Genomic DNA, 23932 nt, shown 5'->3' on the forward strand with positions numbered 1-23932 from the left:
AACCCTTAGTGAACCTTCCAGTCGAATGCAGATGCATGTATAAACCAAGGCCATTTAAGTGAGTTCAGCATAAATTGTGACTAATAGAATCATGAGCTAAATAAATGTTTTTAAAGCCACTACATTATTATACCAAAAATATTTCACAGTGACTATCCATTTCTGTCTTATTGATTTATATTTAATTTACAAAGTATTTCTTGACTAATTTTTACATGTAAATGTGTTTTAGTCTTTCATGAGGATATACATGTAAATAAGATATTATCCCTGTCTGTAAATGAATGTGATAAAACTAATAGGTAGTGAACATATACATATGCAAGGTGTTTTAATCAACTTTGTTTGTTGCTGTGACCTGACGAGAACAATTAGATGGGGAAAAGTTTTTTTGGGAGCTCATGGTTTCAGAGGTCTCAGTCTGTAGATGGCCAACTATATTGCTCTGGGCCTGAGGTAAGGCAGAATATTATGGAAGAAAGGTATGGAAAAGGATTGCAGCTCAGGACACGGCAAAAGGAAGCAGAGAGAGCTTTGCTCATCCGGGACAAAATATATACCCCAAAGGCAATCCCTCAGTGACACCTCTCCTCCAGCAACATCCAATCTGCCCATAGTCACCATTCAGATAATCTCTATCAATGAGTGGATTAACTCATTGATTAGGTTAAAGCTCTCATAACACAATCATTTCACTTCTGAATGTTCTAGTATTGTCCCATATGAGTTTCGGGGGACATCTTGTATCCAAACCATAAGGCATGAAGAAGAAATGCCAAACTTGGCTAAGGTTCCAAATAGATTTGATTTTAGGTACAGTTTTAAGATCCTGTTTCCTAGTTGGTTGATGGTTGGTTATCCTCCAGATGAGAAATCAGGATGGAGTGATCTGAGACAGAAGAAGCTTCTTTGAAATCAGTCCCTGGTGATGTGGTCTAAAGTTTTTTGAAGATGGTAGGTCATTCCAGCTAATCAGTACCTTCTAATCCTGAGGTTAGGACTAGGATCTATGATTAAACTGCTGTCTTATGTCATCTATATAATTGGGAATAATTATTTCACAATATAGTGCAATCATAGCACATATTAAACTATAACATACTGAAAATAATTTTGTAAATGTCCCACCAGTGTAAATTTTATTCAAACTACATATAAATGACAGAAATTTTTGCCTGAGGCAAAGTTGACTTGTAGGAAAAAGTTACTCTAAAGTTTCTAACAAATTCCAAATAGCTCAGAATTTCCACACACAGTGATGATCCAAGAATTTACAAACAATATTTATTCCTAGATCTATGCTGAACACATAGTAGGGACTCACAAAATAATTTTTGACTTGAATTAAGTTAAAAGATTTTTTTGTTGTTGTTTTTGGCAGCAGAAATGGGGAAGAATGAACATTTGACTAAATTCTTATTGATTTCACATTTCAGTAATCTCTCATACATCCAAATGCCCAGAGAATAGAAAACAATTCTGGCTTAATTAGATAATCTGATTAGCAAGAGATTCTTCTATACACTTATGGTTTACATAGTAGATAATAAATGTTTAATTGAAATTCCAACACTAAAATAATAGAGTTGGACTTTTGATATAGTCTTCACATTGTATTTCATAATACTTCAAGCAGTATATTACTGGGATTTCTGGGTGTTTGTGTTTTATATAATCCTGAATTTCCCACAAAGGCTGTTACCTGTAATATTACACTAGTATCACAAGAAATCACATTACAAACAATCTTGAATTTTCACTTTTATTTTATTGTTTTACATAGTAGCACATGGTGTTTAGTTGTCAAAATGAGACATTAACATATAACGTAGAATGTCTCTTCCTGCACTGGAAAGAATTTATTTTCTCCAGATGTGTGACAAACTTTTTGTATGTTTTTCTATTTTGTCTGTAACTATGTAGTCATACATGCCACAAATATCAGGCTTTTTAAAAAGATTCATTTGGAATTAAAATAGTCTAACAGAGAAAGAGTTCAAATATAATTTAGCAGAAAGTCAAGGCAAATTATACACATAGAAAATTCTTAGAGCTTGAAGCAGGCAAATGCAATGAGAATTCCACTCTCACAGCATGGGTTTGCAATAAAGTGAGATAGAGTTCTCTTCTTTTGAAGGCAGGACATTAAGAGATACTTATTTTGTGCAAAACCTTTAGGATAAAGAATGTAGGTGCTCTCTTGAAGTGAGTAGGTAGAGGAAGTCTTCAGGAAGTACTAGGTAAGAAAATATACAATTGTCATTATTATCTCTATGATCAGGTTAGGATTAGTTAGAGATATTTGGAAAATTCATTCAACCAACTTACTAACCAAGCACCTGCTCAATGAACTCTATCCCCTGAATGCTGAACAATGTATTTTGCTAGCTGTTTTCAAACCACAACGGGTTAGTAAAAAATCTCTCAGTTAATGGCAATTGAGTTTAGCTGAATTAAATGGTGTATATGACTGAGCCACTATGTATCTTTGTGTATTTGAGTAATTCCTTTAGCCTCTCTGGGGCTCTGAACTATGACAATGTCTTGATTTATAGAATTATAAATCTTTTGGGGCTTCACAAATCATGAAAGTCAAAACATAGTCTTTATTTTCTTTGGGACCAAGTATCCCTTTGTGGCAACAATAACAAAAAAGTAACCTGTATACTTGCCAGATTATACAGTTGTTCTATTTATTAGTACATTACCTTGCAGGTTAAGTCCTGAAGAAATGGTTGTCGATTATTTGACACCTTTTGATTTGTTTCAGCCTTTAAAGAGTATTACCAAGCATGGCCTAAGCCATCTACAGAAGCTTCTTTGGCTTGTACATTTCTTCAAAGATCACGTTGAGTATAGTTAGAGCCAATTCTGACTCCTGTTATTGCTTGTGGATGTGGCCCCTAGTGGTTTTAATTAGACTTATTTAATAGGTATACTTACTAGTGTACAAAATGTGATTTTGCCTTTTCCAAAAAACTCCCATGGAAGCTCTTAGGATACTATGCTGGCAACATTATCATAACATTACAAAAACATTGTTCAGGGCCCCTAATGTTATAATAATTAAGCAGGAGAATAAACAGAGATGACAGTATTTTTCTCAGATATTATCTTATTTAATAATTGTTATGTATAAGGAAGATATGACTGTCCCCATTTTATAGAAGGGGAAAGATGCAAAGAGATGGGTATTTTTGGTCATATTTGTGAAATGCCTTCTCATTTGTGGTGTTGGTCATATTTATGAAATGCCTTCTCTAGGTAGGCATGGACCCAGGTATTGGGAGTAAAGCAGTAGTAGGGAGGAAGGAAGCCAGATCCGTTTTCATGCATTTGCATTCTGGGGAGTGGTAGTAGCAAGAGATGCAAGCATTGAACAAGTAATGAACCCACAAACAAATCATTACAAATACTTTTAAGTGCTATGAAGACAATATAAGATAATGTGAAGATTGGTTGAGGTCGAGGGTGCGTATCAGAGGGTCTCGCTGGAAAGGTGACAAGTTGAGTTGAGATCTAACTTGTCCAAACAGAGTAACGAGGATTTAAATTTATGATTAGCCTAGCGTTTGATACTCTAATAATTTATTTCCGTAATAGTTACTCCATGGTCATGAAAATACTAAAATGTATTGATAACAGAGAAAAATCCAAGAATTTTGTAAATACCTATACCCTAACTCCTCTTGAGGTTGTTATTAGGATCAAATAAGAAATGAAAGGAATGTAAACTCTATAGAGAATTATTTGCACTAAAGCTTCATTTTTCTTGCATGCCCTTGCAGTCTGGCATGGGAGGCATGCTGGGAGAGAGAAGAAAGAAAAGGAATGAACTATGTATGCAATTTCATCTAAAGAGATAGGAATGTGGTGACTTAGCCATAGATCAAATGTAATTACATTTATTGTTTTTCTGACCCAAAATATCTTGAAAACAGCCTTCTGTAGAAGAAAGTAAAAAAATCTCTACTCTCACATTAAAACAATGGCTAATATTTTGTTGCATCTCTTTCTAGCATTTTTTCTTGTGATATTTTTAAAAAGTATTTTTATTAGTTGTTGATGGACCTTTATTATATTCATTTATTATTTATATGTGGTGCTGAGGATCAAATCCAGTGGCTCAAACATGCTAGGCAAGTGCTCTACCGCTGAGCCACAACCCTACCCCTACCCAGCAACTTTTGCACAGAAACTTTGTGAATGAAGTATTCATAGTTTTGACTATGAGAACTTCCTTTTTGTGACAGTCATTTCACTTCTAGAAATATACTCTAAGAACATGCTGACACAAGCAAAAGTAAAAAAATATGTCTGAAGATCATTATTTCAGCATTATTTAAAAGACCAAAATATTACATGAAGCTGAATGTTCTACAGAGGTGAGTGGATAAATACAAGTGTGTAGACTTGCAATGGCTATCCTGTGACCACTCTAAATCATGTTTTATAAAGGATAAAAAAATGAGGAGAAAAAAATTAAGGAAGAAAAAATATATATGTATAAATTAGAATTTGGTAGAGTGCTTGCCTAGCATGCATGAGACCCTGGGTTTGATTCTCAGCACCACATAAAAAAATAAAGGTATTGTATCCAACTACAACTAAATATTTATACATAATAAATATATATGTACATAATAAATATATATAATAAATTTTTTAAAAAATTTGCTGAGTAGTTTCAGGTTCTTTAGCAAAACCCAGTTTGACACCCATCTTCAGCCTATGCTACTTTGAGTGACTGAATCCCTAATGAAAGTAACTCTTTTCAATGGGAGTTCATGGTCTAAACTTATCAAGTCTGACAGTCATTTGTCCAATATTTTGCTAATAAAAATCTTTATTTTAACTGACATTAGAGTCCCTATCCAATGGTAATTGATATTTGCAGAGAAATACTGAGACTTTGAAATCCTAAATTGGCCATCAAAAATGAATAAATTATGTTCATCGGTTTTTTATTATGTACTTTAATATTGTATGATATTTATGTAGACTTTAGTGTATTTCTAATTTTCTAATTCTTTTAGAATAACAATTCCTTTGTTTCTGAATGGTACTTTTTGGTTTTTTATAATGAATAGTCAGTTGATCATAAAAGCATAGTCCCTATGTTTGAGTTTAACAATGAAGTTTATTACATACTATAATGATTTTATTCCTTCTTAATGTAGTAAAGTAGAAGTATTATATGAGCAATACCCCCATTCCATGCTGTTGTACTTTCCCCAAATGAGCTTTTCTCAATTTTATTTAAAACATATTGAAGTCCGTCAGAGTAGCCATGAAGCCTGTCAGATGTCCTTAAGGGATTAGCAAATTATAATTTAGCTAAAAAATTACAATTTTAACAGATCAGTGTTTCCCCCAGAGGCTAAAAAAATATGCATCAACTACTCTAAGAAGGATATTTATTTGAAACTTATCCAAACACTCCAAAACCCCTAGATGGAAATCTCGAAGAAAAGGGATTTCCCATAAATTTCTACTCTCCTGTTTCTGACTTTTAAATGTTGTTCTAGGAACAATGTTCAACAGCCCTCTTGCTTTGTTGTCTGAAGTGAAAACAGAAAAATAAGTAGTGTTAATGAGAGAGAGGCAGGGAAGACTTTCTTGAAAATAATTTGAATTTTGCAGATATTTATACTTGAGAGAAGAAGGCAAGAAGAGGACATTGAACTTTAAATGAGGTAGATTTGGAGTCAAGTTGATGTATAATACAGATGATGAATAAAAGCAAAAACAAATTATCCTATATCATCTTTGCCATTTTCCTGTTCACATTAGGCAGTGATAGATGTATGTGTCAACTAAATAAGCTTGTCTCTAACAGTAGCTATTTCCTTTAAAATAGCCTACCTTACACCCCAGATTCCTTTCAAAGGCCAAATTGAACAGAAGCTTAGTTCTCCTAAGGTAGATCAGGTCCAGTGGCAGAACAACTGCGGTGGGATTTTGTCTCACCTTGTCCCATTTACAGACTTGGGACTTCAAAAGAGTCAAATTCTTACCTGGGCCCAGTGGCACATGCCTGTAATCCCTGCGGCTTGGGAGACTGAGGCAGGAGGACGGCAAGTTTACATCCAGCCTCAGTAACAGCAAGGCGCTAAGCAACTCAGTGAGACCCTGTCTCTAAATAAAATACAAAATAAGGCTGGGAACGTGGGTCAGTGGTCGAGTGCCCCTGAGTTCAATCCCTGATACCCCTTCCCCCAAGAAGAGTCAAATTCCGGACTCATTATTTCCGTGTCTTTGATAGGACTGGAATAGAAAACTTTTTAAGATCTTGTGTATTCCCTGCCCCATAAAATGTTAAAAGCCCCAATTTACAGTTACCTCTTCTTTCTCCGTTTCCTTGTTCTGCTCTCTTTCTCCTTCCTCATTTTTATTTACAATTGCTTGCATGTTTGATTCCACTCTGAGAGGTAGAAAAATAAACTTCAGTTTTCTCTTCCCTATTAATTTCCAACATGCCTGAGAGCAGAGGCTGTCCTTTTGTTTCTTTTGTGCCTTCCCTACCAGGTCTAATTGTTTTTCTGCATGGAGGAATTTCCAATGCCCTCTTTACCAGCTCCCCAGGAAACATACAAAGAAAATAAACAGATGCCTATGTACAGTCATTGAGTTTACCTTGCTGAGTTTGTATGGGTGCTTGGCTCCTGAGGTTATGTGCCCAGGTTTTAAATCTTAGGTCAGAGTCATTATCCTGTTTCTCAGAGCGTTCCCTTCAGGCTAGACAAACCACCCCTTTCGGATTTCCACTAGGAAATGGGGGAAGTACTCATTACCCCCAAACAAAAAAAGTATAAATATGATTCCATTTGACAAGAACTGCCAGGGTCCAGTAGGGTTCTTCCCAAAGCTCTGCCCTGGAGTGGGTACTTACTTACCCTGGGGTCACTGAAGGACAGAGATGCGATTCATCATGCTTGCCACTAGAGGTCAGTGCTGACCATTCACAGAGTGAATCCAATGCAATGGCCTTTGCACTCTGGAAGTCCAGAGTTAGAAGAGTATTTGAAGTTTTTTTGTGCCCTTGGTTGACACTAAAGGGATGTCGAGACTGTTATGAATTGTGTATTATGTGAAAGCTTTATTAAAAATAATTTGAACTTGGCTGACTACATTCAAGAATATTATTTAGTATTATTTCCCTTTCCTGGATATAGATCAACTGTTCAGAAACTTCAATAAATTGATGCTCTAAGGTAGAGTTCAGTGGCCTCTAGGTTTCCCTACTTGCTCCTCTTTAAACACATTGTGCGTCAATATACAACTACCATGGAGAAATGTAGGGGACAGAGTTGGTGGTACTTGGAGTACTCTGATAAAATTCTATGTTCACACAACTTAAAACATATTTCTTCTATATAGATACAAAGGCATGTCATTCTATTATTTGGCATTGGTCCTTCTAAACCAAACCACTGAGCTGAAGTACTTTCTACTACAGATATTTGTAATTTGCATGTGATATGTTTCTTAATTTTTAACTTCAACGATTCACTTACAAAAGTATTACCAAAAGGGTTAATGCTTAGGCATAATTTCCAGCTTATGTTTATTTGATAGAGTTCATTGAGATATTTTTGTTGCAGTTCAATGAATTATGTTCCTAGGATTAGCTTTGGCTACATGGGAAGGAAAAACTAACCTTCATTTAAAACCTGTTGTATACAAAACATTTCAAGTGTGTAGTATCTCATTTAATGCTCACAAGAACACTTAGGTAGGTATTGCTTTTCTTTCTTTTGCCAATGAAGAGACTGAGCTTCATATTTTAAATAATTTGCTTAAGACCACACAGCTCCATCATAGTTTAATATTAATTATGAAAGTTCGGGCATTGAATCAAGGTATTTGAGCATTATAGCTCATTTCAGGTCCCTCACAGTTAAGAAACTCTAAAAACTATAGGACTCCTGTATCATAAGAAAATAGCATAAACTGGGTGCCTTAAATCTATTTTTCACAGTTCTGGAGACTCAGAAGTCTAAGATCAAGGTGTGAGCAAAGTAGGTTTCATTGTGAGTCCTCTTTTCTCGGTTTATAGTCAGCTGCCTTTTCTCTGGATGTTTATAAAGAGAGGCAGAAGCAGCAAGCTATCCGGTGTCTCTTCTTATAAGTACACTAGTCCTATAATGAGGTACCACCCTCATGACCTCATCTAGACTCAATGAATTCCTAAAGACCCCATTTCCAAATACCATTTCGAAGTATATTAGTTTTAAATTTTAATGAAGCCCAAAATCAATTCTGAAATTTATGTTTTCTCCTTTTTGTCTTTCAGAAATCTTCACCTAATTCAAGTTTGCCAAAATTATCTCAGACATTTTACCTGGAAAATTTATAATTTCAGAGTTTACGTTTAGTGCCATGATCCAGCTGAGGTTTATCAAGTGCTACATAAGGGTCAAGGTTCACTTTTTAAAACATAAATATCTCATCTCAATTTCCAGAGATTTTAAGGAGTAAAATGTAAAACTGGGAACTTTCTTTTTTACCACATGATGAGTTTCAATTATTTTGCTCATAGATTTGAATGAATTTAGTAGCATAGAGACTTGGAAAAATATCGTCTAATTATTTTCTCATATCTATAACTTCTTCAATATGTGCATATATGCCTTTTATAAAATTATGGACAATATTCACATTACATCAATCAGAAATAAAGTCAAAAAACAAAAGGAAAGGCCAGCTTTAAGAAGAGGGTTAAGAAAGAATGTCATTCCAATGTACTTTAATTCATTCCAGAATCATGGATTCAGAACACAGAGACATGAAGGAAAAACTTTCTAATACGCAACTGTAAGGTAGCAATGAAAGTTTCTGAGTTGGACTTTCTTGAATTTAAATGTGTTTAGTGGGAATATGTAATAAATGACTTTCAACAAGTTGTTGAATGTTTGACAAGTTGTTAGCATCTACAATATATGGTCACCTTACTTTAATACACATTGTAAAAATAAATTATTAGATAAAAGACAAAATGTCAGAGGAACTTTTTAAAAATAGTTACCATGGCTTTGGAAAAAATATTTTTATTGTGGACTAAGTACTCATTTAGAGAGAGAAAGCAAAAGTGAGACTAAATAAGCACTTTCTGAGCTGGAGGATGGTTATGGTGAGATCCTCAAGAGAATAAATGCTTTCTAAAATGATTATTAACAGTATAGTAAATTGTCTGAATAATAAAATCCCCAATAGAAGTTAGTACCATGATTTTGATGAAGGGATGCCAGGTACAGGAATAGACTTAAAGGTAAACGCTCAGTGATAGAATGTAACAAACTAACAGATGAACATCAATGTACAGGTAGGTAAGACACATAAAGGAAAACAAACAAGAAGGCAGAGAATGGATGGCTTCAAGGTGTTAGCTAGACCCAGGAAAATGACCTGAGAATATTTGCAGCTGTCTCCTTAGGGTACAAATGGCCCACTTCATGAAGAACATGGGAAACAAACAGAAATATGTCACAATTATGTAAGAACTGGTGGTATAACTTATAATATCCCGATCACTGCTCCTCCGACAAGACAGACATGGAAGAATCTCAGAGAACAACAAGTAAAATGATCAAGGGGTTTCTATATGAATATTGATTAAAGAAATTCCCATGCCTTAGGTTAGAAACATGAAAGCTATGATCAAAGCCTTAAAATTGTCAAGGCTATGGTGGGGGGGAACATAGGCTTGTTTCCCAAATCACTAAATATAAGGAGTATGGTGCTAGACATGGTGTATGTAGTGTAGCTTTTTAAAATGTTACTTTGCCCATTGGCAGACATTTAGTGAATATGTTTTCTTTAAGGGCGATTTAGGATGGATGAATAAGTGTTTTCTAGGACTAAGATTATTGATGGGGGTTGAGGTTGTAGCTCAGTGGTAGAATGCTTGCCTAGCACATGGGAGGCACTGGGTTTGATTCTTAGTACCACATAAAAATAAATAAAGGTATTATGTTAAAAAATGATTATTGATGACTGGTAAAGCCACAAAGCAAAGAAAATCTTTGTAATATCTCTAAACTTTAAGAAATTAAGTATATAGGTTGAATATCCCCTATCCAGAATGTCTGGGACCAGAAATGTTTTGATTTTTTATTTTATTTTTGAATTTTGGAATATTTGAATAATGAGATATCTTGGGGTAGGACCCAAACCTAAACATGAAATTCATTTATGTTTAATTTATATATTATATATGTATGCTTAAAGTAAATATTCAGTATTTCTGACTGTAATCCATCCTATGAGGTCAGGGGTGAAATTTTTCTCTATGACATCATGTTAAGCACTCAAAAAGTTTAGGTTTGGGAGCATTCTGGATTTCTTATTTTTATTTTAGAGATGCTCAACTTTTATTACTTTTCCTTGGAAGCTGTGATAGATATGTTTTTATTATGAAACGTATAAAAATATAAATTAAAGAGAAAAGTACCCATACTGTCACTATGGACAACAAAGCAAATATGACACTTTCATCTGTTTTTCTCTGTACAGTTTTTTAACATGTCTGTGTTCATATTTTATCTATACATAGAAAACATTTAGTGGAGGATTAAAAATAATTTTCTACATTATTATAAAAACTTAATGATCATGCATTCATGATCACTGCATGTAGCTATTATGATATATGTAATCATTTATTACTGAGCATTTATGTGGTCATCATATCAAGCTGAGCTTTTCTAAAGTGATATTGAAGGAAACAGTTATATTTCTTTTAAAAAAATCCATTAAAGGAATGCCAATACAGAATGAAAGAGTGGAGATTTGGGGGACTTGAGTTTATTGCAGGGTGTCCTAGGATTTATATTTTCCTCACTAATGAACTTTGGACAAAACGAATATCATATGCCATAGAGATTTATAATATGATTTTTAGTTTTATGAGCATGTTACTGGATTTAATAAAAATACATTCACTTAACAGTATCATGATATGCAGAGTGGCTTTTTGTTACTTATATTGTCAAAATTACAATCACAGGCAGCAAGAGAATTCAAGATATTTTCAATTAAAAATAGATTTTCATGTTCATAAATATGAGGTATAATAGTTCCATAGCCATCTTCTGAGTGTGAATACCAGAGATAGCAATAGTTTTGGTAAAAATTTCATAAAAAATCATCAGTATGATTGTTTCAGTATGGGTTGGGACAATTTATCTTCCCTAAAAATACTTTACTTGAAGAACACAAAATATGAAAAATAAATTTACCAATCTAAGAGGTACTAACTTACTAACTTCCCTTTGCATTGAGGAGTCAAAGATAAATAAAACATAGTAAATTTCCTAAGATAATTGTAATCTAATTAGGTAATGATATATATGTATATAGAGAAATATAATCAAGATTTTATAAGAAGTATGATACAGAAGACAAATTAGAAAAGTTCCTGGAGAAGGTGGGAATTAAGTTGCTCATTGAAAGATGCGTACAGCTTATGCAGGTAACAAAGCAGGATTGAAAATCTTCTATTGGGAGAACAAGGTAAGAAAACCACAGAGATGGTACATCCATGTCATAGCCAAAGGTATTAAAATATACCTTGGCTGGAGTAGAGAAATTCATTCTAGAGGGTAGTAGAAAATGAGTATAATGAAGATGGAAGCTAGATGAAGAGTATTTGTGTTATCCTCATATGTAGTGATGTCTCTGGAAGAGTTAGTTATTTAATAGTAAGAGGGTATAATGAGGATTATATTCTTAGATGATTTAAGCTAGCCACAATGTGATTAGTGGATTGGAGTGAAGGGAAACTGGAAATAAAAGTTACAGAAAGAATGGAGAGGTGGGAGACACAAGTCATTGCTCAAGTAGTCAGAGTGAGTCACAGTGATAGCCAACACTCAAAGGGAGGTACTACACAATGGTATGGATACTGGCACGTGTGACTCACTGGGGGGGCAATTTTCAGAAACTAGCCATGATGTTCCCTTCTGAAGACTGAATCTTATGTCCCTAACATCAACAGGCTCAGGTTTAAAGTCCAGGAGCTCATCATCTACTCAGACTCTGATGTGAAGAGGGTCTTAAGGGTAGTTCATTTCAATATGAAGCTCTGTGACCTAAAGAGATGAATCGTCTACTCCCACTTACACATGATGGGGTAGTCAGAGAATAACTGCAGGAGACACTCTTGTCCAACAGGGGAGAGCAAAAAGTGTATAGTGGCCACTGGTCAATGCCATTTCTTAAATTCAGTTAGAGTACTGTCATCCTTGATTGGGGTCCATTCCTACTCCCTGGGTGTGATTCTGTATCAGTCAGGGATGAGAATGGGAAGTGGAGCCTCTATAAGAGAGATGGAGTAAAAAAACTGTTGTGATAAATACACATTATACAGTTGTGGCAGCTGGAAGGCTGGTGGTTTTCTGAAGTTGCCACAGGCCCACTGTCATAAGGAAATGCTGGACCCAAAGTAGAGGGGGAACGTAGACACTATAGAACGTGTGACGGTTTGGTGGATGAACTACCCCTCATTGCTTCTGATCTTAACAGTACAGGAGCTTTGTACAAGAAGCCAATGCCCTTTTCCGAAGAGTTGCATGCATGCATCTGATTTAGGATTCACAGAAGCTGAATTCAGGAGATCTGGTGCCTGAGGAGCAGCAGGCACACTGCTGCCCCTCCCCAGCAAGTGAGCTAGCAGATGAGTGACAGTGTCCACAAGCTGCAGTGATACCTGATGCTCCACACCAACCAACCTCAGAGCTTCACATATGCAACTTCAATCACTTTAGCATTTCAAATATTACACACAGTTCTCTTTTGGCATCTCTCTGCCATATCTGCACCAGGAAAAGGATTCTGGGAAATTTCACCCTGGCTTAGCTATGTCCATATTAATACAAATGATGACAAAATTCTCCTATCTTCCAATAACACAAAAGTGTTTTTTCAGCTGCTGTGATTATTTCACTGATGGGGTGAATTTTAGAGATGTGATTTGCTTTCTATAAGAAAAAAAAAAGCTATCTTTGGAGTTATCTAAAAGTTATCTCTTTAGTTATCTAAGTGAGGGCTTCTTCATTGCTTAGGTATTTACTAGTCTTTGAGTTTTTCCTTTATATCACCAGCAAATGGAATTACAAAATTTGCATGAGTTATCTCATCAGGGAACTAACTGATCTAGTTCTACCCTTATGTAGGTTCAGATGGAAAATTTTCTTAAGGACATTGCTGTGGGTAAAGTTAAACTGAATGTATTTTGGCTCTGAATGTTCTTCTTTGAGAAAATAATGTGAGTACTACTTTACTGATGAATCAGACCTAGTTGAAAGAATATTTCAATTCCAAGTATTTACATAATAAATCTCTCTAAAAAAAATTGGTCAATCGATGATCAACCGCTTCTTCCTATAAGCAGATCTGAAAAGGAAATGAGCCTATGAATGGTAGGCTCAATATTTTGATGTGACAGTCTGGGAGGAGGAGAGCAGTGAGGGGCTGGCCCTGACAGGAGTGGAGGACATATGCCTTGGTGACAAGGCACTGTGGCTGCAATGAGTACACCACATGCTTTCTATTTAAATCTTAGCGACCCAGAAATCCAACTCGATGTCTGGATCTTCACTAACCAAAGCCTCAACATCGGCTGTCAAATCATGGTCCAAGAGGGTCATTTTCATTGCATGTGCTGTAGGAAAAGATGACTGTACAAAAGGGGAAAATGAGGAGGAGGGAAAATAGCAATTGTTGTCACTTAGTTGTTCACAATGTCTATTAAACTTTTTTGAAAGTGCATAATATCAAGGGCACATTTTTGTCTGCTCTTATATGTGGGCAAGGAAGACTCAGTTATACTCTTTCCCAGTTATTATTTCCTCTTGTTGACTCAAAAGGATTTGGAACAAAATTGTACTCAGAGGTATTATCATTGAAATTTGATGTTTCTCTAAAACAATTCTGGTTTTCCATTGTTCCCATCAGAGAACATTCTAGATTGAACATTGGGAAAGTAAAGCTTTTTTGAAAATTGTGTTATTTTTATCACCATGCCACATTTCTTTCAGAAAGAAAAACATGGTGTAATGAGAAAACATGACCTAATAGAAAAAGCACAAGAAACCTGAGTCTAGGATCTGCTAAGAGCTGTATAACTTGTGATGATGCTGGGCTTATCTCTAAGTGAAGTGTCAGTGATTCTCTTTTCCGAAATAGGTTCAGTAAGAAGATGAAAATTAACTAAAGGGCATATGGATCTTTCTTATCAAGCATACTCACGTTTTACCTCTATCCAGTGTTTGTTTAGCATCAGCTTGACCTTAGAATTCTCCACACCCTCCTCTTCCCACCATGATTGAGCTCTGAAATCTAACACTATCAAACATTTTTGTCACAACCTTTTATTTCCACCGACTTGATTCTACTTGCAGGAAAGAAGAAAAGTGAATGGTTAAAATGAGTTGTAAGGCTGTAATAATGGTAGCATTCTAATATTTTAGGGAGGATTATACTCTATTTTAATGTGCTTTTTCAAATATTTCCAAACTTGTTTTTAACATATAAAATAATCAGAGAATATCCTTCAAATGGATGCATACATGACTTATGAAGATTGCCATAGGCAAAAGTTCTTTTTAAATGCAATTAAGTTATTTTCTTTTTGGCTGATTTTAGGAGAAAATTAAAAATGTTCTTTATACATCAGGGTTTTTTTTTTCCTGCCTGATTTTTTGAAAGATCAAAACTTAGGAAGATTATTTTAATCAGCATATAGATTAATGTTGTACATTTCATGAAATATCTTTCCACTGAGAATAAACTCAATCCAGGAAGATGTTTGGATTTTGTGGGTGGAGAACACTGTTGGTTGAAGACTGGTGAGTTTTATGTAGAGGGAAGAAAGTGAGGTTACTGAATTTGTTCTTATTATCAATACCTCCATGCTTGCATTTCTAATTAGTACAAAGAAAACTTAATCCTGAACAGAAAAAAAGTCATTCCTCACTAACAAAAACCTTCTATTGGCTTTTGATATGACATAGTGATATGGAGATAACTGTTTAGAAATACTAAAATAATATTCAGCCTTTTTAAGTAAACTCTTCCATAACCCAGATATGCAATTTCCTGTTCACGTAGGTAGATTATTCTTTAACTGAAAAAGTTTTAGTCTGCTTCAAAAGAAAATGGAAAGCATTGGGGTGACTATGCTCATTTCTGTTTGGCAGACACTTAAAACGGACTGCCTACTGGGCCTTACTCTTTTTTTCCATTTCACATTTTAGTCTTTGGCTATCTCAACACTGTGCTATCTAAAAAGAGGGCACATTCCTCCCTGTCTCAGAGCAATGGAGGGATTTGTTCCAGAAATAAAAAAACAAGTAAGTGCTTCCAAATGGCTGAGGTCCCCTTTTCTTTGGTTGAGATGCCAGTCTGACTGCAGGCCATGAGTGTAGCTGGGCAGTGCAGGGAGTACATGGACTCTGACAGGCACCAGGGGCAGAACAGGTGTGGCCTGATGCTGCTTGCAGACATAGGTGGGCCCCGGAGAACCTCTTTCTTCCCCACAGCAGTTATGCTTCAACTAGGTCCCACCTATTTCAAACACAGTTGTGGCCTAGAGCCAGTTTTGTGTGGCTGTGAAATTGTATTATTTATTTGGTGTGTATAGGATCTCTCAGGGTGGAAGAATATTTTCTCTACTGGGTAAGCATTTTGTTTTCTTTCAGTTTTGATGAATGCAAATTCTTGCATTCAATTCTCAATCAGAAGGTAGCTTTGTAGACTGGGTATTTGTTTAGGCAAAGCTATAAGTTGGACTAGTGAAATGCCAATTTTTTTTTCTCTTTATAGTTTAGTTTAACTCTGAGTTGAAACTGACTGAAAATAATTTGGTTAGCTGCAAAATATATAGGGTAAGAATTCACTTTTTTGTGTGATAACTGACTGGATTAGTGAATAAGAATTATGCTCAGAAAGTGATTTTAAGTAGTCTCGATGATCCTGAAAATATATTTATGTCAATGTTTCTCACAAGAGTGGTAGTGATATCTATTTAACAGCCCAAAGCAATTTTGAAAGATTTAGAGATCCAGTAGTAAAATATGATTATTATATATTAATCAGGAAAGAAAAACACCTCCCCCAAAAAGGCCACTAGCAGGTAAATGGCATAGCAACTCAAGGAAGTCAGAGCGAAATATCCTTATCTTTAGGGCTAAAATAAGATTGGGGGCTAAAAAGAGATAGCTATGCTGAATGCTCATCTTGTGGTCCTTGGTCCTGATTTAACCTCTGATATCAGTACTGCTGCTGGTGGCAGTGGTGGTAGTGTGTGTGTGTGTGTCTATGTCTACCCTCATGTTGGGTCACTGAGAAGAAAGCCGAAGCAAGAATAGATTTGGCATTATGTAATGATTCATGTCAGTGGATAATTTTCCTGTGTTGCAATCTCTTGGCTTTTTGTGTTTTAAAGGTTACTATGAATGTTAGTGTGGGAGTTGGGAATTGGACACCAGAGCATGAGAAAGGGGAAATGGTCCATAAAACTTCTGGGGGAAGTGATTCTTGAGTTGAATCATGAAAGCATATTAGGATTAAATTGGATTGAAGTGGGGAGGAAGGATACTTTAGGTTGAGAAAGATATCTATAAAAATGCACAAAGATGTAAGGGAGTGTTATCATTTGGACAAGAACTAATAGGTAGGGAAAATAATAGGAAATAAGAAAGGGTGTAGGCAGAGGTCAGATAAGCAGTACCCCTGCATGGTGTGCTCCAGCAACATGGATTTCATCCTCAAAACAATGGAAACCATAGGACATAGTCATCCTTAGATAACACTTTGACCGGAGTCAAAAGGGCCAAGAAAGGGCCAAGTTGTAATTAGATAACTCTTTGAAATAATTTAGATAGGGAATTATCAGGCAATGATATTCTCCTAAACAAATGAAAAAACAAAATCAAAATGTTCCCCAAATAGTGGAATAGTTGATTTTCTGTACTTATTTTTGTAAGAGCAATACTTTGTTTTCTAATAATAGTGGTTTATATATTACTTGTGCACATATATTATATAAATATATAACATACATGAATTTATATAGTCCTAATTAATTTCTATGTTTGTGTTAGAAATAAATTAGTAAAGCTGCCAGGTATTTAATCAATACTTTGAATGCACTTATTCAAATACTTCATAAATACTTAGTTTTTAAAAAATATTTACTTGTTATTTTCAATCATAATTTTTAAAAATAGAGTTCCACTGAAGATGATCAAATATTCTGATAGAAATCTCTTTTATTCTGGTTATTTCCACTGCTTTGCTCAAATTGAAAAAGGTAAACATTTTCAGAATGCCAAAGAGAACAAAAATAAAATGAAAAATCTATCCTAAGTTTATTTTCCTATTTATTTCAAAAGGTTGGTGTGATCATTTAAATACAGGACAATATTCTAACACTGCTTAATGCTAGCCAATAAAGTTGACATTGAAATTAAAAAAAAAACCCTTAGAAAGTGAAGTTTTTTTAGTTTGTGGAAGATATAATTAAATAACTGTTTCTTTTTTTTTTTTTTGTAAAAGGTATTAGCTTTCTAACCACAGTACACTTTGTTTCTTTGAAATAAATTTACATTTGAGGAAATTTCTTTTATTTATTTTGAAAAAGGATGAACTCTTGAAAAATGGTTAAATCATTATATTGTTATTTATACTTAAGGAAACCTCATGCAAAAAATGAAACTGTAGATTTGTGTCCACATATTATAGGAGAAATCCTTTTCTAATAAAAATTGCATGTGAATGTCTAAATATTAATGCTTTTCTAAGTGAAATGAGGACTTATATGAACATTTTGACAATCAATAGAGAAACCAAGGACAAAAATCATTGATGTGCCTAGACAGTACCAACCACTGTTCACTTTATCTGTTTGGCTCTCGTGTGTAGTACTTATTATGTGAAACCATCATGACATGTATATGACCAACATGTGTTCACCATATGCTTTGAATACTTGAGTTGGTTGCCTGGGTAGTACATACAGGTCCCAACACAATGCATTTAAAATACGGGAAGTAGGTCCTTGCCATACTAATTCCATTTACTAATTTGACTACAGGGCAACAAAACATAACATTAAGAGATATGGAAGAAGAAAGATCCTTTTTGTCTAACCCTGGTGAAAGAGTCCAACCAAAGGGAGTCCAAATCAGATGAAACTTCCTCCTAGAAGCAACTTCCTCCTGGATGTAACTTCCTCTTAGAAGGAGGCCATTACAATGTTTTGTTAAGTACAATTTGACATTTTCAAGGAAAGAATTGTCCTTTAGGCTCTTTTTGATTTTTGGCAAAAATTTTCCCACTTTAGTCTTACACAACAAAACTCTGAGCGATAAAGACATCTTTCCAAAATATTTGGTGAATCTATTTGTCCTTATTTTGATTAATAAGCCCGTTATAGTCTAGAGTTTTTAATGTTAATGTATTTCAGATTCTCAGTTTCTTTTACTACTGGGTTCTGTGTCATGATATCACTATATGTTCTGCTTAATTGCATTTGACTTTAGTTTTTTAGAAATGTCATTTTCTTAGATTAACTGGTGAGGTTTTTAAGCTCTTGTGGGTTCCTTGCCTCAAGATTTGTGCTTTTCTTTATAGTTACTTATTCTTTATCCACTAGGTTTTCTCATGGTTTGAAAACTTTAGTGTATTAAATATCCAGAAAAAAACTAGGTATCAGTAGATTTCTCTATCCTTTGCAAAACTGTGTTAAATTCCACTGTAGGCAAGGGAGTATATTTACTTACTGATAGAAAGGAGGTACTACATTTTGGTTAAAATGGTTTATTCATTCTGTACATCACTAAGTTGATAGCAATTGTGGAATTTTAGTTTCTTTTCCTATTCTTCAAAGAACTTTTACAGATCTCATTAAGGTTTACTAAGGTAAAGGAGTCAATGTACTCAAACAATTGTTTGGTAAAATATAGCCTCCCAACAAAGTGTTGGGAAGCTCACTGATGCTTCCTTCCCAGTTGAAGTCATTCTTCTAGTTAATAAATTAAATTTAAAAATCAGTGTATACTTCTTCCCTTGAAATGCCTGCTTAAACTTTCCTCCCTTCCTAAGTCCTTTAAGATATTTGTGAACACTTCTACAGTGTCTTGGCATGAAAGAAAACTCAGACTGATGTGAGTGCTTCTCAGAATTCTTCCCTATTGAAATTGTGAAAAATCCATATACTTATTTCTTAGTTTTAATGTACATTCTGTTACTAATAGTATTCAAATTTATGAGATTAAAAAATTATATTTATGTCATTTTATATGATTTGACTTGAACATTTCTATATAGACTTCCCACTTCTCTTTTTTTTTTTCAGGCAATTTATAAAAGTGAGTATATAGGAAAGTGGTAAGAATAAGTCTTGGGTGTAATTATGTCTGTTTACATTGTATCTGTTGTGTAGTAGATTATATTGTTTGTTTTAAATATGTGTACCTCCAGGGACACTTCCCTGCTGCCCTTCCTTCTGAGAGAAATGTTCCTCCCATCAAGTTGACATTGGTGTTGACCATGTGATTTCCATTAGCGAATGGAAAGTGAGCAGAATGGATGCATTCGATATCTGAGCAGAAGGTCAGAGTCATCACACTGGGCTGCCATTCTTCTTCTTTCTTCTTTTAGAACAGAATGCTTCCCAGATGGTGCTACTTTTTCTGCCTGGAAAAAGAAATAAAGAAAAAGCATAAGGCAGGGCCACAGAGAGCTCACAGACAACATATGCAAGTGAGCATTAGATCTTTGTTGCAAGTCACTGAGGTTTGGGGGTTTTGTTATCACAATCTAATATGGCCAATGCTGACTAACAACAAATTGAATGTCAATGCAGTCATTGATTAAGTAGACAATGGCTTTTGATACATTTTCCACTGGTGCTACATGTTTCCAAATTAAATGGAATTTATTAGTCCAGATATTATGCAAAAAATTAAAGTCATTCTTTTTTATTGCTAATTTGTTAATCTCAAAAAGAACAAAGGGTCAAATTTAGTGGTGCATACGAGGATGACAAATTTAGGGCCAGTGTGAGCAACTTAGGGAGACCCTGTCTCAAAATAAAAATTGAAATGGGGTGGCTCGGCGGTAGGACACTTGCCTAGCATACAATGTGAAGTCCTAGGTTCAATTCCCAGGCAGTAAAAAAACAAAGGGACACAAGTTTCTATTAAAATAATAATACAAATTGCCTGTTACAGTTGATCTAACACTTTCGTATTTGGTTATTTCATTTTATAGTCAAAACAATTTTGTGAAATAAGTATTAGTATATTCATTTTGTAGAGAGGGGAATTGCTGAGATTTAGAGAGATTAAACACTTTACCAAAATTTCACAGTAATGTGGAAAAGGAATAAAATTAGAAGGTTTTCAATTCAGCCTTCTCCCTATTGCTCCGCTATCTCAGTCTTGCCCTTCCATTTGACTTTCCTGCATGTAAGTTTTCTCTTCAATGTGTTTTACAATTATTTGTAGACAAATGAAATTTATAAGCACAATTATTAATAGCATTTTATTGTGAGATAAATGGGAAATTCCTACAATTAAATTTTGTATGATAATCAAGTCTAATAGGGCTGTAAAGATGTAGAATGAATTATATTCCCTAGATGCTGTCCACAGTACAAAGGTAGGGATAAAATGGATTTTTCAAACATTAGGAAATGTTAATGTTGCTGGTTTACTTTTGCTGTATGAGCTGTAATTAAGTTCACTGAAAAAAAAGTTTGGTTCTCTTTCCCTCTGTTTTGTTTTTTCCTTTCTCTGTGTATGATTTTAGTGGGTGATAAGGTAACTTTGTCATGAAGTGATGTAGCCCTTGTTTTCTCGAAGTGATTTATGATACCTGTAAGTTTACATGCATAATAAATATGTGTGCTTTTGAAAGTATTCATCTTGCTTCCAATTACATTAAAATTTGCATATGTACATGTGTATGTTTTATGTTTTTAATATTGGTGCTTGTTGCTTTCAATTTGTCTTGATTGTGTTGTTGTTGGATGTAGTTTTTATTTTTATTTTAAAATTTTTCCTATATTTTGTGTTGCTGCATTATAGTTGTACATAATGATGGTATTCATTGTTACACATTCATACATGCACACAGTATTAGTAATATAATTTGGCCAATATCATTCCCCAATTTTCCCCTCTCCTCTCCTCTTTCCTTCCCTGCCCCTTTCTTCTACCCTACTCATCTGTCTTTGATTTTCATAAATCCACTCCTGCTTTGCCCCTGCCACCTTTCTTTTCTGTTTTCCTCTCTAGCTTAGACATATGAGAGAAAGCATACAACCCTTGATTTTCTGAATTTGGTTTATTTTGCTTAACACAATGTTTGTTCCATCCATCCATTTTCCTGCAAATGACATAAGTTCATTATTCTTTATGACTCAATAAAACTCCATTGTGCATATACACTATGCCTTCTTTATCCAACCATCCATTGACAGACACCTAGGCTGGTTCCATAGTATGATTATTGTGAGCTATACTGCTGGAAAAGTGGGTATGCCTGTATCATTGTAGTATGATGACTTTAATTCTTCAGGATAAATACTTAGGAGTGGTATAGCTTGGTCACATGGTGTTTCCATTCTAAGTCTTTTGAGGAACCTCCATACTGATTCTCTTGGTGGTTTATCCTAATTTACATCTCACCCACAGTGTAAAAGTGTTCTCTTTCCCCTGCATCCTCTTCAGCACTTATTATTGTTTGTATCTTGTTGGCCGCCATTCTAACTGGAGTGAGATGAAATCTCAGTGTGGTTTTGATTTGCTTCTCTCTAATTGCTAACGATGTTCAACATATTTTTTTTTTCATGTTTTTTGGCCATTAGGATTTATTCTTTTGAGAATTGTCTGTTTAATTAATTTGCCTATTGGTTAATTGGGTTATTTGATTTTTGGGTGTTAAGTTTATTGAGTTCTTTATGTATTCTGGATGTTAATCTTCTGTCAGAAGAGTAGCTAACAAAAATTGTATCTCATTCTGCAGGCTCCTCTCTTCACATTCTTAAATGTGCTAAAATTTTCTTAACTGGGTAAAAATTAACTTTTTCATCAATTGCACTGTTATCATAGAGCTCCATTAGACTCAATATTGATAATAGGGTAAAAAGTTCACATTTCCATAATAAGGTAAATAATAAGAAAATTTTTATTTGTGAAGCAGTGTTTGATCATATGTTGTGTAGTAAGTTCAATGGACAAATAATAATAGATTGAAAAATAAGAAGCAGCAAACAATTAACATCAATTATTGTGCTGTATACAAACTTTCTATTATTAAGCATAGTTTTTGAATGAACAAATGATTAGTTTAACAAATACTGAGAATATCAAGCTACCAACATTTAAGGAAGAAAACAATTTTGATGTTTCTCTGAAAGTCATTTGTATAGGTAAGACCACTGTATTTTACATTCATATGTTATGCTTAATAACACCTAATCAAATAGGAGCCTTCTGAAATTCTATTTCCCTGGTCAATAAACAGCTATGGTACACTCTAGCCTTAGTCTACAGAACTATTCATTTTTGTTCAAGTAACATGTCCTACCTTCAGGAAGTGCTTTTATCTTCCACCAAAGGAAGCGTCATGTGGAGGGTGATGGCGTTGCTGCATGGCTGGTGGAAGGAATTCCTCATGACATGCAGATGCTGGAGAACTATGTGAAGGACAGAGATAAAGACCATTGAGCTTTCAGAAATTAGGGGATCCAAGTCATTACACCTGTTTCTGAGCTGTGCTTTTAGAGTCCTAAAAACAAATATTTGTCTCATGTCAAATATTGTCTCTTTCAACTTCAAACCGTGCACATTGGTTTTCCTTTCACAGAACACTACAGCATATAATTTGAAGTCAACATGATTTACCTTGTTGCCTGAGTAGCTTTAGACACATAATTCATATCTCTCGGTGCATAGAAAAGCATACTAAGGCCTTATGAGTATCATCGTGTTAAGACATATGTGCAGCTAGACACTAACTTGTCTAGTTTCTATCCCATGTAGTATATTGTAAGAAAAATAGAAGCATTGTTCTACGTCTAGTGATATTGACAAGAGATGGGTGAGAAGGAGTAAACATGAAAATCTTTGTGTCCATATTATGACACTTAGTACAGTAGCCTAGTCTGTTTCTACTCCCATCTTTTCTATGCCAATTCAGCAAGAAAGGAAAGAGTAGCAGTGAACTTGACCTGTCTCCAGAAACCTGCATCACAGGTAACAGAAAGCAACACATGAGTGAGGCTGTTTTGCCTGTTACATAATCAGAAATTTAAGAAAGATATTTTTCAAGAAAGAGACAGGTGTGGACTCTCTGAAAATGGCAGAGCAGAGGAGGTTGCTTTCCAAGTTGCTCTGTGGTACAAGATCAAGAAAGTGGATAAACCACTTCTCGGTGAGGTGGGTAAAAGAGGGATTTTTCTGGGATTTAATACTGGCCTCTCAGAACAGCTTTGGAACTCAGAAGTTTGGATACAATAAAATAAAAGAAGAAAGCCTGCCACTGGCACTGGTGACTGCAAAAGCTGATCTACTGCAGGTACAATGGGGAGAGGGACTAAGAGAACTCGCATCTCATGTGGCATGGTGGCATGTGCTGGTATGGAGAAATCAGAGATCGAGGACACTTCCAGACTGATCCAGAGGATGTGCCACACTATGTCCTCATGTGGGAAGATGCCATATGTCTCTTGGTTTTCCCTGGAGAGGAGGCAGGAGTCATATTTTCTTTATACTAGAACAGGCTGCAGCAGTTCAGGAGCCCAGACCTGGGAAATCTGAGCTGGGTGGAGAAAGTAGACCTGATAGACACCTGCCACACAATTCCCAGTGTGCCTAGAAGACCAGGAGAAAATTAAACATGGAGAGTGTTTTACCCATGA

The sequence above is a fragment of the Sciurus vulgaris genome, assembly GCF_902686455.1.
Source record: "Sciurus vulgaris genome assembly, chromosome: 9".
Taxonomy (NCBI): Eukaryota; Metazoa; Chordata; class Mammalia; order Rodentia; family Sciuridae; genus Sciurus; species Sciurus vulgaris.